Source organism: Pan paniscus, chromosome 10 (genome assembly GCF_029289425.2).
Source record: "Pan paniscus chromosome 10, NHGRI_mPanPan1-v2.0_pri, whole genome shotgun sequence".
Classification (NCBI taxonomy): Eukaryota; Metazoa; Chordata; class Mammalia; order Primates; family Hominidae; genus Pan; species Pan paniscus.
This window is the reverse complement of record NC_073259.2, coordinates 77552270-77567824: the sequence shown is the minus strand read 5'-3', so window position 1 is coordinate 77567824 and position 15555 is coordinate 77552270. Positions and strand designations below refer to the sequence as shown.

General features: G+C 39.3%; 1 protein-coding gene across 10 annotated transcripts in view; it reads right to left on the bottom strand.

The window, feature by feature from the left end:
- FRS2 (fibroblast growth factor receptor substrate 2) overlaps positions 1 to 15555 on the bottom strand; it is a 115754-nt gene that overhangs the window by 45492 nt on the left and 54707 nt on the right. For all 10 annotated transcript variants that reach the window (XM_055095891.2, XM_055095890.2, XM_055095895.2 and 7 more), the window contains 2 exons: positions 3642 to 3737; positions 2540 to 2582 (listed from right to left, as the gene is read on the bottom strand). The gene's annotated coding sequence lies outside the window, so the exon portion shown is untranslated. The remainder of the gene's footprint in view (positions 1 to 2539; positions 2583 to 3641; positions 3738 to 15555) is intronic.

The window sequence follows — 15555 nt, the reverse complement described above, 5'->3', positions numbered from 1 at the left end:
AACAGCCATGGTCACCTTAGCAACCCTGTACTCCTAATATGGACAGCTGGTCCATTTAAAGTCAGTACTTCTTGGCAGGGAAAATGCTTGTTCTTCAAATTGGGGGAGAGAGGAGAGGTTTTCCTTTCAGTACACATTACAGGGGTTGATTTAACTTGATCAGCACTTTTGTTACGTGGCAGTAATTTGTGTTGAGTTTCAACCTATTCTGAATTTTGTTTTTTTGTTTTTTAATCTAAAAGCACGTAGCTGAAAAAATAAAATCAAGCCAGCTAATAAGGAACTCTAAGAGTGGAACATGAAACAAAAAGGTACCTAAAATAACTGTTCTTTTATAAACTATAAAACAATCCACATTTTTGTGTATTACGTTCAACCTCAGTTAAAATGAACTGTAACACCTGAAGCCCTAATACACAATAAGACATCAGGGTCAGAAGACCCACGTCTTTTTAATGTCATAGTATATTTTTGAACAACAAAAAGACTGCTAAACTTCAAAGACCCATAACTCCAAGTAGACTATCAATCTGCATTTCCATATTCCACCACCTACATGTGAAATCTCTCTCAATCTTTCCACAGGCTTAAATGTAAGCTAGGTGTAAGCCAAGTGGTTACTATTACATATCTGAAGACCCTTCAGACCTAAAATGACCTAGAATAGCACTGGATTCCTCAAAAACAATCTAAATCTCTGCCTCTAACAATAAAGCAGTGTCTGAACCAAATCAAGCCTTTTGGGATGGGAGATACTGGTTTATAATCCAGTATACCTGATTTTCACACTACAAACAAATAATTTGGCGGGGAGGGGATTACTATATTCTGAAAAACACAAGATCAAATTGCTCATTTCATCACCCCGATGAAATTCTAATTTCCCACCCATCAAAACTAGACACATAACCTTTAAGTAAACAGGCATGCTCAAAACTAGAAATATGGCCAGGCGTGGTGGCTCACACCTGTAATCCCAACACTTTGGGAGGCCAAGGCAGGCGGATCACCTGAGGTCGGGAGTTCGAGACCAGCCTGACCAACATGGAGAAACCCCGTCTCTACTAAAAATACAAAACTAGCCAGGCACAGTGGTGCGTGCCGGTAATCCCAGCTACTCAGGAGGCTGAGGCAGGAAAATCACTTGAACCCAGGAGGCGGAGGCTGTGGTGAGCCAAGATGGCGCCATTGCACTCCAGCTTGGGCAACAAGAGCAAAACGCCATCTCAAAAAAAAAAAAACCTAGACAACTTAAATTTATGGCATTCATTCTAAATTGGAAATACTTCTGAAATACTTTTCTATATAACAGAGGTGGACCTTCCATATTAATAAATGTTCCTTTGACTATGGCCTACAGTATTCACTGCTTATATTTTTGTCTGTATATGTGTGTTTTTTAAACTTCTCAGGCTATGAGGTTCTTCCTGGTTAGAAACAACTTCTTTCAAGTTAAGACTATCCTAGTTGTTATACCTTTTATATACAGGAAAGTATCAGCTGATAGGGTGGCAGTATAAGATTAGTAAAAGAACCTAAAGCCAATCCTACTACTGGTTTCCTCATTTGTAAAATGAGAATACTATCTATTCTATTTATGCAGTGTGGTAACACATCAAAGTAAGAATAATAAAATTACTATGCCATACAAAAGACTCAAAATTAAAGAAATTGGAGAAAGGGACGATGTTACCTGATGTATAATTCTCTTAGTTTTTAAAAAGGATGGCGGGATTATTCAACAATGAATAGAATAACAAGTCAATATCAACTTCAGTACTTTCTGGTCTTCCCACCAAAGATCTTATAAATACTTAAGTGCTGATATATAAATTAATACTTATTTTAAAAAGCCCTAATCTTGGCTTCACTTTCAGCAGATGTGTGAATTCCCTTCCTGCTATAGTTTGAATGTGTCCCTTCTAAAATTCAGATGCTGAAATTTAATGGCCAATGTGATAGTATTAAGAGACGGGACCTTTAGGAGGTGACTAGGTAATGTGGGCTCCTTCCTCATGACCTAATTAAGGCGTTTATAAAAGAAGCTTTGCTCAGCATTAGTTTTGCTTGCCCTCCACCTTCTGCCATGCAAGGACACAGCATTCCTCCCCTCTGGAGGATGCAACCCTTACCAGACAAACAAACAAATCTACCAGCCCCTAAGAGAGCTCCTATGAACCCTCTACTCCTCCAAGTCACGTAGGCAATGTCCACTGAGTAAAAGATAAATGAGCCCCAATGGAAGAACTTTTTTCCTAAAAAGGATAAACCCACTCAATAAGCTCTGACCATGAGAAGCAATATTTGAATTTTAAAGGTGACTACTTTTATCATACCCTTTTATCCTAAATTCAAACAAGATGATCTGTGTCTTGCTAGCAAATTCTGACATAGTAAAACAGTGGCTAATAAATTAGTGAGAATCCCATAATAAAGAAAAGATATTAAATAAATACATGGAAACAATTTTTTAAAAATCAGGAGCAATTAAGCCTTACTCAACAATATTAGTTTTATTACTATATTTACAATTTCTTACCTTGTGGAATTCTCTTCTGAGAAAAACAGATACAATTTTGTTCCTAAAAAAATTTCAGGTAGAAAGTGGAAATGTTAGTTTCAAGACAGTCTACTAAAAATGAAAAATTACAAAATGCTAACAGAGTACATTCAGAATATTATGCTATGACATTTGATATTATGAAAGCTTGAGAGACAGTTGGTCTCTAATAACAAAAGTATGTGTTATAAAAAACCAAAATGTATTACTTTTATTACAAAAATACTTATTCTATTCGCTAAATATCAAGTCATTTTGCTAGGTACCTGATGATATGTGGCAATTTTTATATTCTAAAACAGCTGTTAAGTCAAATAGATTTTTATACTCTTTCTAAGACTTGATGTTCTGAAGGGTCCTTTTTTTTTTTCGGTGTAATTCACATAAGGTAAAAAGCATTTCTTTGAACAGTGTTTTTTTTACATATTCACAAAGTTTTGTAACCATGACCACATCATCTAATTCCATAATATTTTCACCACTCCAATAAGACACCCCATACTGAAGGGTATACTTTTAATCCTAGGAAGAAACATACGAAACAAATTTAATTTTAAAAAATATGCAAGAAGCATAATGACCAAAATTATGCTGTAAGATACATCACAGAAATACACTTCTTAGAGCTGTATGGTAGAATTTGTACTACAAAGTAAAACCAAAAATACAAGGTAACTTTAATGTCTACCTTTTTTTTTTTTTTCTTTTTGAGACAGTATCTCACTCTGTTGCCCAGGCTGGAGCGCAGTGGTGCAATCTCAGCTCACTGCAGCCTCCACCTCCTGGGTTCAAGAGATTCTCATGCCTCAGCCTCCCAAGTAGCTGAAATTACAGGTGCGTGCCAACATCCCTGGCTAATTTTTATATTTTTAGCAGAGACAGGGTTTCACCATGTTGGCCAGGCTGGTCTTGAATTCCTGACCTCAGGTGATCCACTTGCCTCGGCCTCCCGAAGTGTTGGGATTACAGGTATGAGCCACCATGCCCAGCCTGTCTACCATATTTTTAAATTAAATGATTTTCAAAGTAGATAACTACAAAGTTAAAAAAAAAAAAAAAAAAAAGATTTGGCCACACTTACCAAGCTGGTTGACATGCCACAGCTTCATCTTACTTTATGACAAATGGACTGTTTCATCACTTTTGCATCTGGGCATCTACTTCTTAATGGTCATTTCTGAAATATAGGTTAAGTTATTAAGAATGTTACTCTTGAATATATTATAACAAAACTCTTTAAGAATAATTATCTCAATTGTAGTGACCAGAAAGAACTCTCAAAGCACTTTTTTCCCCTTTGAGACAGGGTCTCATTCTGTCACTCAGGCTGAAAAGCAGTGGCACCATCACGCCTCACTGCAGCCTCAATCTCATGGGCTTAGGCGATCCTCCCACCTCAGCCTTCTGAGTAGCTGGGACCACAGGTGCATGCCACCATGGCCAGCCAATTTTTTAAATTATTATTTGCAGAGACAAGGTCTCACTACATTGCCCAGGCTAGTCTTGAACTCCTGCACTCAAGCAATCCTCCCATCTCAGCCTCCCAAAGTGCTAGGATTACAGGTGTAAGCCACCATGCCCAGCCTCAAAGCACTTCTTGAGCAACCTTCTCATAAAAAACATTATTAACAGAGCTGAGACTGAGGTGGGAGAGATAGAAAACTGGCTATTTGTACCACGGGACCAGAACTCTTCAGTCCTCAATTCCTGTCACCCAGTGGGACCCTGCAACTCCTGAGTGCCATTTACAGACTGGAAAAAAAAAAAAGAAATATATGGTAGCCCTAATATAGTACATTCTGAATACAACAAATTGCTTATTTATTATAAACAATTATTATCATTAATTGTTATAAGCAATTATTATTGTTATTGTCAACTTTCCCCCTATAACTAGAATGTAAACCACAGAAGGGGTTTTTGTTGGTTTTATTTACTGGTTTTTGTTTTTTTTTCTTTTGAGATGGAGTCTCACTCTGTTGCCCAAGCTGGAGTACAGTGACAAGACTGCAGCTCACTGCAACCTCTGCCTCCCAGGTTCAAACAATCCAACTGCCTGCCTAGCAGTTGGGACTACAGGCGTGCTCTACCACACCTGGCTAATTTTTGTATTTTTAGTAGAGACAGGGATTCACCATGTTGGTCAGGCTGGTCTTGAACTCCTGACCTCAGGTGATCCGCCCGCCTCAGCCTCCCAAAGTGCTGGAATTACAGGCGTGAGCTGCCACATCCAGCCTACGGGTATTTTTCAAGCATCTAAAACAATGAATTCCATGCTATAAGCGTTCATAAGGATTTACTGAAATGATTAATAAACAGATGAATTTTTTTAACTTAAATTGATGAAATATTTAACCTTCCAGTACTATTTATTTATTTCTTTCTTTATTTATTTATTTTTGAGACAGGGTCTCACTCTGTCGCCTAGGCTGGAGTGTTGTGATACAATCTCGGCTCACTGCAACCTCTGCCTCCCAGGTTCAAGTGATTCTGTCTTAGCCTCCCGAGTAGCTGGGATTACAGGCACATGCCACCACGTCTGGCTAATTTTTGTATTTTTAGTAGAGACAAGGTTTCACCATGTTTGCCAGGTTGGTCTCAAACTTCTGGCTTCAAGTGATCCACCTGCCTCAGCTTCCCAAAGTGCTGGGACTACAGGAATGAGCCACCATACCCAGCCTACCTTCTAGTATTTTAAAATGTCACTACCCATGCAGTGTTCATCCTAGGAGCTCCAGTTTCAAAAGATATTCATATTATTACCACTTCCACTCTTACTACGATGGTCCAAGCCACAATATTTTGCATACACATTAGTATAATAGTTCCCTGTCTGATCTCCCAGTCTCTCTCTTGCTCACCTCAACAAGTCAGTGAGATTAGCCATTTTCAAAAGAAAGTCAGATCATGTCATTCTTCTAATCGAATTCTCCAACTGAGTCCAGCTCAGTAGTCTAAAAGCCAAACTCCTTACAAAGGCCCATAAAGACCATGATCTGCTATCCCCCACCCCATCTCTCTTACCTCATCTACCACTCTCTCCCTTATTCACCCCATTCAAGCCATACCAGCATCTTTCCTTTCCTTAAACTTATCAAGCACCTTCTCACTTCAGGATCTCAGGACTTGTTTTTCCCTCTGTCAGTAACAAGAGATATCTCTCTCTCTGGCTTATTTCTCCTCTTCCTTTAGGACTTTGTTTTTGTAAGTCATCTCATCAAAGAAATCTGCCCTAGTGTCCTGAGCAAGGCCAAAATAGCTGTCTTAGTTTTCCTTATCTGGCAAAGAATTTGTAAAGAATAGTAAATTATAAATTTGGGAGATGGTAATCTTCAAACATAACATCATCAATTTTTAGATCTTTGTGTCTAAACATCTGTAGAGCTACACTGTTCCTTTTAAAAGATTCTTAAGTTCCCGACTTCAAAGAAATAATGAAGATGTATCTATCAAAGTGTGGTTTTCTTAAACTGTTTTGTTTTTAAATCATCTGTACCATAACTCTAGAACAGAGTGGTAGAAGTTTTGAATTAAAAGAGTCCCATCAAAAAACAAAAACCAGCAAAAAAATGGCATTCCCTTTCCTCCCACTTTGTTAGGGATTTCTGTTTGGGATTATATTATAAGGTTCCAGGTAATCTCAGGAAGTTTAACTGCTTCAAATTTATCTGTTACCTTTAGATATCAAGACCACCAGGAAAGAATCAAAAGAACTCACTAACTCTTAACATGACTAAACTAGCTATGACGGTAGGATGTTTAAACTTAATTATTTTTTCTTTAAATAAACAAACTCCCCCTAGGCTAAGCCCTCCTCTGCCTTTTAAACATTCTATGGCTGGCAAACTTCAGGGTCTTAAGAGAGATAGCCAGGGGACAGAGAAAACAACAAGTCTGACTCAGTGATCACATTTAACAGTCCCTGAAAACCAAAACAAAGATACAGTTCTGGCAAGAGTTCTCTAGAATTGCTGCAAAACTGACTTATCCACATACCTTTCATCTGAACAATCTATTTTCACTTACTTTAAGGTACATAAAGCATTTGTTATGTGTCTATCAGACCTTAGGTATAAAAATAAACCAAGAGTACAAAGAAAACAATTAGCAGGGGTTCCAAAAGTTGGATGATGAAATTTAATGTTCAAATCTGCTTTGTTTGGAAAGTTGGAGAGAACCCTTGAATATTTTTGTACCGAAATGCTCCCACTCATTTAGAAATCAGAATTTTAGCAAGTTCAACCACTTGAAAGAAAGCTAGTAATATTAAAAACTTTTATTGAGCAACTTCTATGTGCCCCATATTTACATTAGTTAATTCTCAGAATTTCCCAATCAAAAAGGTTAAAGCACACGGTGGTTACTAACTTGTCTAAATCAGAGATAGCCTCAGGATTCCAAATCCCAGTTTGTCTTGTTCACTATTATAATCTGCAGTAAACTGGAGTACAGTTATTAACGACAAATCCCATATTTGTGCCATAGGAATAACATGTAAATCCAGGCTGTTTATGTAAAAATTTGCTTAGAGCCAGGCATGGTGACCCGCAACAAGAATCCCAGTTACTTGGGAGGCTGAGGCAGGAGGATTCTTTGAGCCCACGAGTTAGAGTCCAGCTTGGACGATGTACCTAGACCTTGTCTCTTTAAAAAAAAAAAAAAAAAAAAAAAAATCATTAAAAAAAAAAAAAACTTTGCTCCATTCTTGCTTCAGACAAGAGGACAAATGAAGAAAGATTCACTGCTATACATTAAGAGTAAACCTGTGGCATTAGGGGATTATTAAGGGCATTAAGGGGTGAATCCAAAGAATGTGCCACGCTTAGGTCTAAAAGAATTGAGTAAAAATAAGCTGGCCAGAGCAAAGCACAATAATTGGTTTTCAAATCATCTTTAAATGACTGATTGTTATTCCATACACTTAGAAAAGTCAGGGAAAAAATGTCAGGGTTCAATGGGGGTGGCCACACAGGTGTTCATCAAAAGTTTCTGCACTGGCTGGACGCGGTGGCTCAGGCCTGTAATCCCAGCACTTTGGGAGGCCAAGGCGGGTGGATCACGAGGTGAGGAGATCGAGACCATCCTGGATAACATGGTGAAACCCTGTCTCTACTAAAAATACAAAAAATTAGCCAGGCGTGGTGGCACGCGCCTGTAGTCCCATCTACTCAGGAGGCTGAGGCAGGAGAATCACTTGAACCTGGGAGGCGGAGGTTGCAGTGAGCCGAGATCGTGCCACTGCACTCTAGCCTGGGTGACGGAGCGACACTCTATCTCCAAAAAAAAAAAAAAAAAAAAAAAAGTTTCTACACTTTTCTGACTATCTGAAATATTTTTCTCTCTCATCTATCTACATACATACACATGTATATGTTAAATTATCTTTAAAGTAATTTTTAGAATTTATAATGAAATTATTAGTTCTATTAATTTTCCTAATTTTCTTTTTGTAAAAAATCCTCTCATGTGGAACACATTCTTGACATTATCAGATAACACTAATTGGCTTTATTTCTTCATACTCAATAGCATCTGATTTTATAAGTGTCATTAATGAGAAAATATTGTGTAGGAATATTTTCTTTCTGAATCGTAAGCTTAATTGGTTATTATTAGATTGAACTACTGCCTATCACATAGCAAAAGTAATATACCCACTGTATTTTCAAACGAAAATCAAGGTAATTCCTTATCAGGACACATTACCCAGGAAATGTAGCCTTATTATACTAATGTCCTAAGTTAGTTGGAAAAAGTGAAAATTCCTTAGAACAAATTATCCCCATGATTAAAAAACATGCCATTTAAACATCAATACAACTTAGATTTACACAGAGAAACAGACTGATCAATTTAAAGTTTCCCAAAGGATGGGCCAGGCACCATGGCTCACACCTGTAATCCCAGCACTTTGGGAGGCCGAGGTCAGCAGATCACCTGAGGTCAGGAGTTGGAGACCAGCTGATAAACATGGTGAAACCCGTCTCTACTAAAAACACAAAATTAGCCGGGTGTGGTGGTGCATGCCTGTAATCCTAGCTACTTGGGAGGCTGAGGCAGGAGAATCGCTTGAACCCAGGGGGCAGAAGGAAGTTGCAGTGAGTCAAGATTACACCACTGCACTCCAGCCTGGGCAACAAGAGCAAAACTCCATCTCAAAAAATGAAATTAAAATCAAAATAAATAAAGTTTCCCAAAGTACTAAATACATATGCTAGTCTTCTAAATATTTGTGATCTGGAAATTATCAGCAAAAAACAACATTCTTTTAAAAAAACACATACCACTTGGTTGAGTTTATGGTGCTAAAAAAAAAAAAAAATCTCCCTCACAGTCTCCATTGCACTGATGGTTAATAAAGATGAAGGAAAGGAAAGGAGAGGAAAGAGAGGACACGCGTTCTCAAGATACCAATTATAAACAATACAACTTTATTTTTTTTAAGCCTTAGGATTTTAGTGTTCCTTTCTCAGTAACAAAGACTTCGTGTGCAGACCTAGAATTAGGAACATATAAAGATAATGGGATGGTCTGCATGGTTTTGAAATCAATGTTGGGGGTTATCACCTGTGGCATTTACTTGTTTTGTTTTGTATTTTAAGGAAATGCAGATCACAGAGCACATAGATATGTATTGTTTCTTGAAACTTTATCATACACACACAGTCTCTCTATAGTCAATGTTTGTCTCATCTTTCTCTCCTTTCCTTCCTTCCTCTTGAATACTCACAAACAGTATGAATAATGCATATTTAAATACTTGCGGTTTGTATAAAAACATGCTACACACATTCTAGGCCATGACATAAAATGCATTTTTTTAGTAAAAAAAAAAAAACAATATTACATCTTAACATTGTGATTTGATTTAGAGCATCAAGGTAAAAACTTTCAGAGTGGAGGACTCTCCAAGATGGCTGACTACATGAAGCCAGGAGAAACAGCTCCCACCAAGGGACTGGGACATCAGGAAGACTCGTGCACTCCTAGCAAACCTTCAGAGGGAAGGCATTAAGATCAGAGGGAAGAAAGATATAGGGCATAGCTGAAGCGGGAGGAAGCTGGGAACCCTACACAGGGCTACCAGGCACCAGGACTAGTTCCTGGCCCCCAATGATTCCTGCAGAAGGGGTGAGTTGAACAGGCAAGGAGCAACCTGCTCTCATCAGGGGCCTCTGGAATCCTAGTAGGAAGAGACCCCTCTGCCACCATGGACACTTGAGTTGGCAGGGACAGCTACTTAGAGAAGTGGTAGTAGCAGAACTCCAGCCTGTGCCAAGTCTAGAGGGTTTGGTGCTGCAGCCTCTGTAGTGGAACACGGCCAGGGATGCCCATTCCCCTAGAATTAACTTGCCCCCATAGGAGATTTTAGCCCTAGTGAAACTGTCAGATCTGAACTCTGCAGAGCCAGTCTTGTCCATGAAACAGGGCCAGTTTGACGTGAACACCCTTTAGTCAGCTGGCCTCTCCCAGGGTCCCACCCTGGCCACACCTGCATGCAGTGCAACCCCCAGGTACCTCCTGGGGGCCGCATCACAGCTCCTGCACTGGCAGGCCATGCCTGACTGGCAGAGTGCTCTAGCAGAGCTGCCCCACAGACACACACCAGGCTGCCTGTGCCCTCCCCCAACTGTGCCCTCCCCTGTGCTGCTTTGCCTACAAGCACTAGCCCACAGCAACCCCTCACATCACTTTGCCAGCATGTGCGTGCCAGCAGGAATCTTGTCTTCCCTTCCCAGCCAGGGTGTCTGCACCCTGCCATGCCTCTGCTGCCGTGAGTGCACCCCCGTCCCCTATCCCCCACCATACCACCACTGTCATAGGAGCACTGGCAGCAATGAGACCACCAGCCCCTGCCGACACTGCTGCCTGCCCAAAACTAAGCATGGAGAACAGCAGACTGCCCCCATGAGTGCCCAATTCCATTCCTTGCAGAGACCCCCCTGCCCTCCTCCAGCCATGCTGCCACCCAGCTGCTGCAAATGCCTGCATGGAGGCTGGCACCCTGGCGCTGGCTAGCACCTTGCCACAATCCACACACGTCCACACTGCCACTGCTGTTGGCACGTGCAAACGAGTACAAGGACCAAGCCTGCTGCTGTCACCCTATGAAGTGCTTTGGCTGGCACTTGCCCATTGGAGTGTGGTGACCAGTGTTCCTGGAGCACTGGAATTTAATATCCGGCCAAACCAAGCTTCATAAATGAAGGAGAAATAAGATCATTTTCAGACAAACAAATGCTGAAGGAATTTGTTAACACCAGACCTGCTTTACAAAAGCTGCTGAAAGAAGTACTAAATATGGAAAGGAAAGACCCTTACCAGTCACTACAAAAACAAACTAAAGTACATAGACCAGTGACACTACAGGGCAACCACACAAAAAAGTCAGCATAACAAGTTAACATCATGATGACAGGATCAAATGCACACATATCAATACTAACCTGCAATGTTAATAGGCTAACTACCCCAATTAAAAGGCACAGAGTGGCAAACTGGATAAAGCAGCAAGACCCAATGGTATACTGTCTTCAAGAGACCCATCTCACATGCAATGACACCCATGGACTCAAAATAAAGGAGTGGAGAAAAATCTACCAGGGAAATGGAAAACAGAAAAAGCAGGGGATGCAATCCTAATTTCAGACAAAACAAACCTTAAACCAACAAAGATCAAAAAAGACAAGGGCATTACATAACGGTAAAAGGTTCAATTCAACAAGAAGACCTAACTATCCTAAATATACATACACCCAACACAGGAGCACCCAGATTCATAAAGCAGGTTCTTAAGAGATCTTCAAAGAGACTTAGACTCCCATGCAATAATAAGTATGAGGCTTTAACACCCCACTGACAGTGTTAGACAGACCTTAGAGGAGGAATATTAACAAAGATATTCAGGACCTGAACTCAACACTGGACCAAATGAACCTGATATAAATCTACAGAACTCTCCACCCCAAAACAGAATATACATTCTTCTTATCGCCACACGGCACATACTCTAAAATCAACTACACAATTGAATATAAACAATCCTCAGCAAATGCAAAAGAACCAAAATCATACCAACTACCTTTCTGCACCACAACATAAGAAAAATAGAACTCAAGACTAAGAAAATTGCTCAAAACCTTAGTTACATGGAAATTAACCTTCTCCTTAATAACTTTTGGGTAAACAATGAAATTAAAGCAGAAGTCAAGAAATTATTTGAAACTAATGAGTACAAAGATACAACCAGAATCTCAGACACAGCTAAGGCAGCGTGAAGAGGGAAATTTATAGCACTAAATGCTCACATAAAAAAGTCAGAAGGACCTTAAATAAACAACCTAAAATTACAACTAAAAGAACTAGAGAAGAAAGAGCAAGCTAACTCCAAAGCTAGCAGAAGACAAGAAACAACCAAAATCAGAGCTGAACCAAAGTAGACTGAGACACAAGAAACCATTCAAAAGATCAACACACCCAGGAGTTGGCTTTTTGAAAAAAATTAATAGACAGACTGCTAGCTAGACTAATAAAAGAAGTGAGAAGATACAAATAAACACAATGAGAAATGACAAAGACAATGTTACTACTGATCCCACAGATATAAAAATAACCATCACAGACTACTACGAACACCTCTATGCACACAAACTAGAAAATCTAGAAGAAATGAATAAAAGAAGAGCTGGTACCATCTGTACTGAAACTATTCCAAAAAAACTGAGGAGGAGGGACTCCTCCTTAACTCATTCTATGAGGTGAGCATCATCCTGATACCAAAACCTGGCAGAGACACACACACAAAGAAAACTTCAGCCAATATCCTTGATAAACATAGATGCAAAAATCCTCAACAAAATAACAAGCAAGCCAAATCCAGCAGCACACCAAAAAGTGAATCCCCTACAGTCAAGCAGGCTTTATCCCTGGGATGCAAGTTTGGTTCAACACATATAAATTAATAAATGTGATTCATCACATAAACAGAACTAAAGATAAAAACCACATGATCAATTCAATAGACGCAGAAAAGGCTCTCAATAAAATTCAATACCTCTTCACATTAAAAACTCTCAACAAGGCTGGGCGCGGTGGCTCACGCCTATAATCCCAGCACTTTGGGAGGCCGAGGCGGGTGGATCACAAGGTCAGGAGATCGAGACCATCCTAGCTAACACAGTGAAACCCCGTCTCTACTAAAAATACAAAAAATTAGCCAGGTGTGGTGGCGGGCACCTGTAGTCCCAGCTACTTGGGAGGCTGAGGCAGGAGAATGGCGTGAACCCAGGAGGCGGAGCTTGCAGTGAGCCAAATCGCACCACTGCACTCCAGCCTGGGTGAAAGAGTGAGACTCCATCTCAAAAAAAAACAAAAAACAAAAAACAAAACTCTCAACAAACTAGGTACTGAAGGAACATACCTCAAAATAATTAGAGCTATCTATGACAAACCCACAGCCAACATCATACTGAATGGGCAAAAGCTGGAAGCATTCCCCTTAAAAACCAGCACAAAACAAGGATGCCCTCTTGCCACCACTTCTATTCAACATAGTATTGGAAGTCCTGGCCAGAGCAATCGGGCAAGAGAAAGAAATAAAGGGCATTCAAATAGGAGGCAAGGAAGTCAAACTATCCTTGTTTGCAGACAACATAATTCTATATCTAGAAAACTCTACAGTCTCAGCCCAAAAGCTCCTAGATCTGATAAACAACTTCAGCAGTTTCAGGATACAAAATCAATGTACTAAAATCACTAGCATTCCTATACACCAACAACAGCCATGCTAAGAGCCAAATCAGGAATACAATTCTGTTCACAATTGCCACAAAAAACAAAACAAAACAAAACAAAAAACCTAGGAATACAGCTAACCAGGAGAGTAAAAGAGTTCTACAACAAGAATTACAAAACACTGCTCAAAGAAATCAGAGATGACACAAACAAATGGGAAAACATTCCATGCTCATGGATAGGAAGAATCAATATTGTTAAAATGGCCACACTGCCCAAAGCAATTTATCAACTACCAATGACATTCTTTACAGAACTAGAAAAAAAATTTTTTTAATTTATACGGAACAACCACCACAAAAAAAGCCCAAATATCCAATGTAATCCTAAGAAAAAAGAACAAAGCAGGAGCCATCATGCTACCTGACTTCAAATTACATCACAGGGCTACAGTAACTCAAACAGCATGGTACTGGTACAAAAACAGGCATACAGACCAATAGAACAGAAAAGAAAGCAAAAAAATATGGCCGCACAACTACAACCATCTGGTCTTCAACAAACTTGATAAAAACAAACAATGGCAAAAGGACTCCCTAATCAACAAATGGTGCTAGGATAACTGATAGCCATATGCAGAAGACTGAAACTGGATCCCTTTCCAACACCATCTACAAAAATCAACTCAAGAGGGATTAAAAACTTAAATGTAAAACCCCAAACTATAAAAACTCTGGAAGACAACCTAGGCAATATCATTCTGGACATAGGAACCGGCAAAGATTTCATGACGAAGATGCCAAAAGCAATTGCAACAAAAGTAAAAACTGACATATGGGATCTAATTACATTAAAGGGCTTCTGCCCAGCAAAAAAAAAAAAAAAAAAAAAAAAAAAATTAATAATAGAGGAAAAGAGACAACCTACAGAATGAGCGAAAATATTTGCAAACTATGCATCTGACAAAGCTGTAATATCCAGCATCTATAAGGAACTTATACATATTTTCAAGAAAGCAACCCCATTAAAAAGTGGGCAAAGGACACGTACCAACACTTTTCAAAAGAAGACATAAATGTGGCCAACAAGCATATGAAAAAAAGCTCAGTATCACCAATCACTAAAAAAATGCAAATCAAAACCACAATGAGATACCATCTCGCACCAGTCAGAATGACTATTATTAAGAAGTCAAGAAATAACGTGTTGGCAAGGTTACAGAGAAAAGGGAATGCTTATATACAGTTGGTGAGAGTGTAAATTAGCTCAACCACTGTGGAATGCAGTGTGGTGATTCCTCAAAGAGCTAAAAACAGAACTACCATTCAATCCAGCAATCCCATTACCGGGTATACACCCAAAGGAATATAAATCGTTCTGTCATAAAGACATACGCACATATATGATCACTGCAACACTATTCACAATAGCAAAGACACAGAATCAACCTAAATGCCCTTTAATGGTAGACTGGATAATGAAAATGTGGTACATATACAACATGGAATACTAAACTGTCATAAAAAAGAACAAGATCATGTCCTTTGCAGCAACAAAAGGTGGAGCTGGAGGCCATTATCCTAAGCAAACTAACACAGGAACAGAAAACCAAATACCCCATGTTCTTGCTTATAAGTGAGAGCTAAATGATGAGTACACATGGACACAAAGAGGGGAACAACAGACAACTGTGGCCCACCAGAGGGTGGAGGGTGGGAGGAGGGAGAGGAGCAGAAAAAAATAACTATTGGGTACTAGGCTTAGTACTTGCATGATGAAATCATCTATACAACAAACCCCGTAACACAAGTTTACCAATATAACAAACTTGCACACGTATTCCTGAACTTAAAAAAATGAAACTTCCAGAGTGAGTTTTCTTCTATGTCTTCAACATTACGCATAAGAGAGGCATACAAATGTAAACGTCATCAGAGTCTGTGATTTTACTGTTTTTCATGAATTTTAATGCAATACACAAAATATTCACTATGAAGAGCAGCCTGGTATTAAAGCAGGTTTGCCTTTTATACAATCCCAGGGAACTGACTTACATGAATACCAAAACACCTCAGTATTTGACAACCTCTTCTTGAAGATGGTATCTTCATATCTATGTGTCCCAGAGACTGTCACCCAGTCCATTAACTTCCTCAGAAGTGGATGCAATTTGTATAAAACACACCTTGGCCCCCTTATTTTCTACGCAATAATCCATAACTTCAAAAATAGAAGTCAATGAAAACCAGTTAAAACTTTTT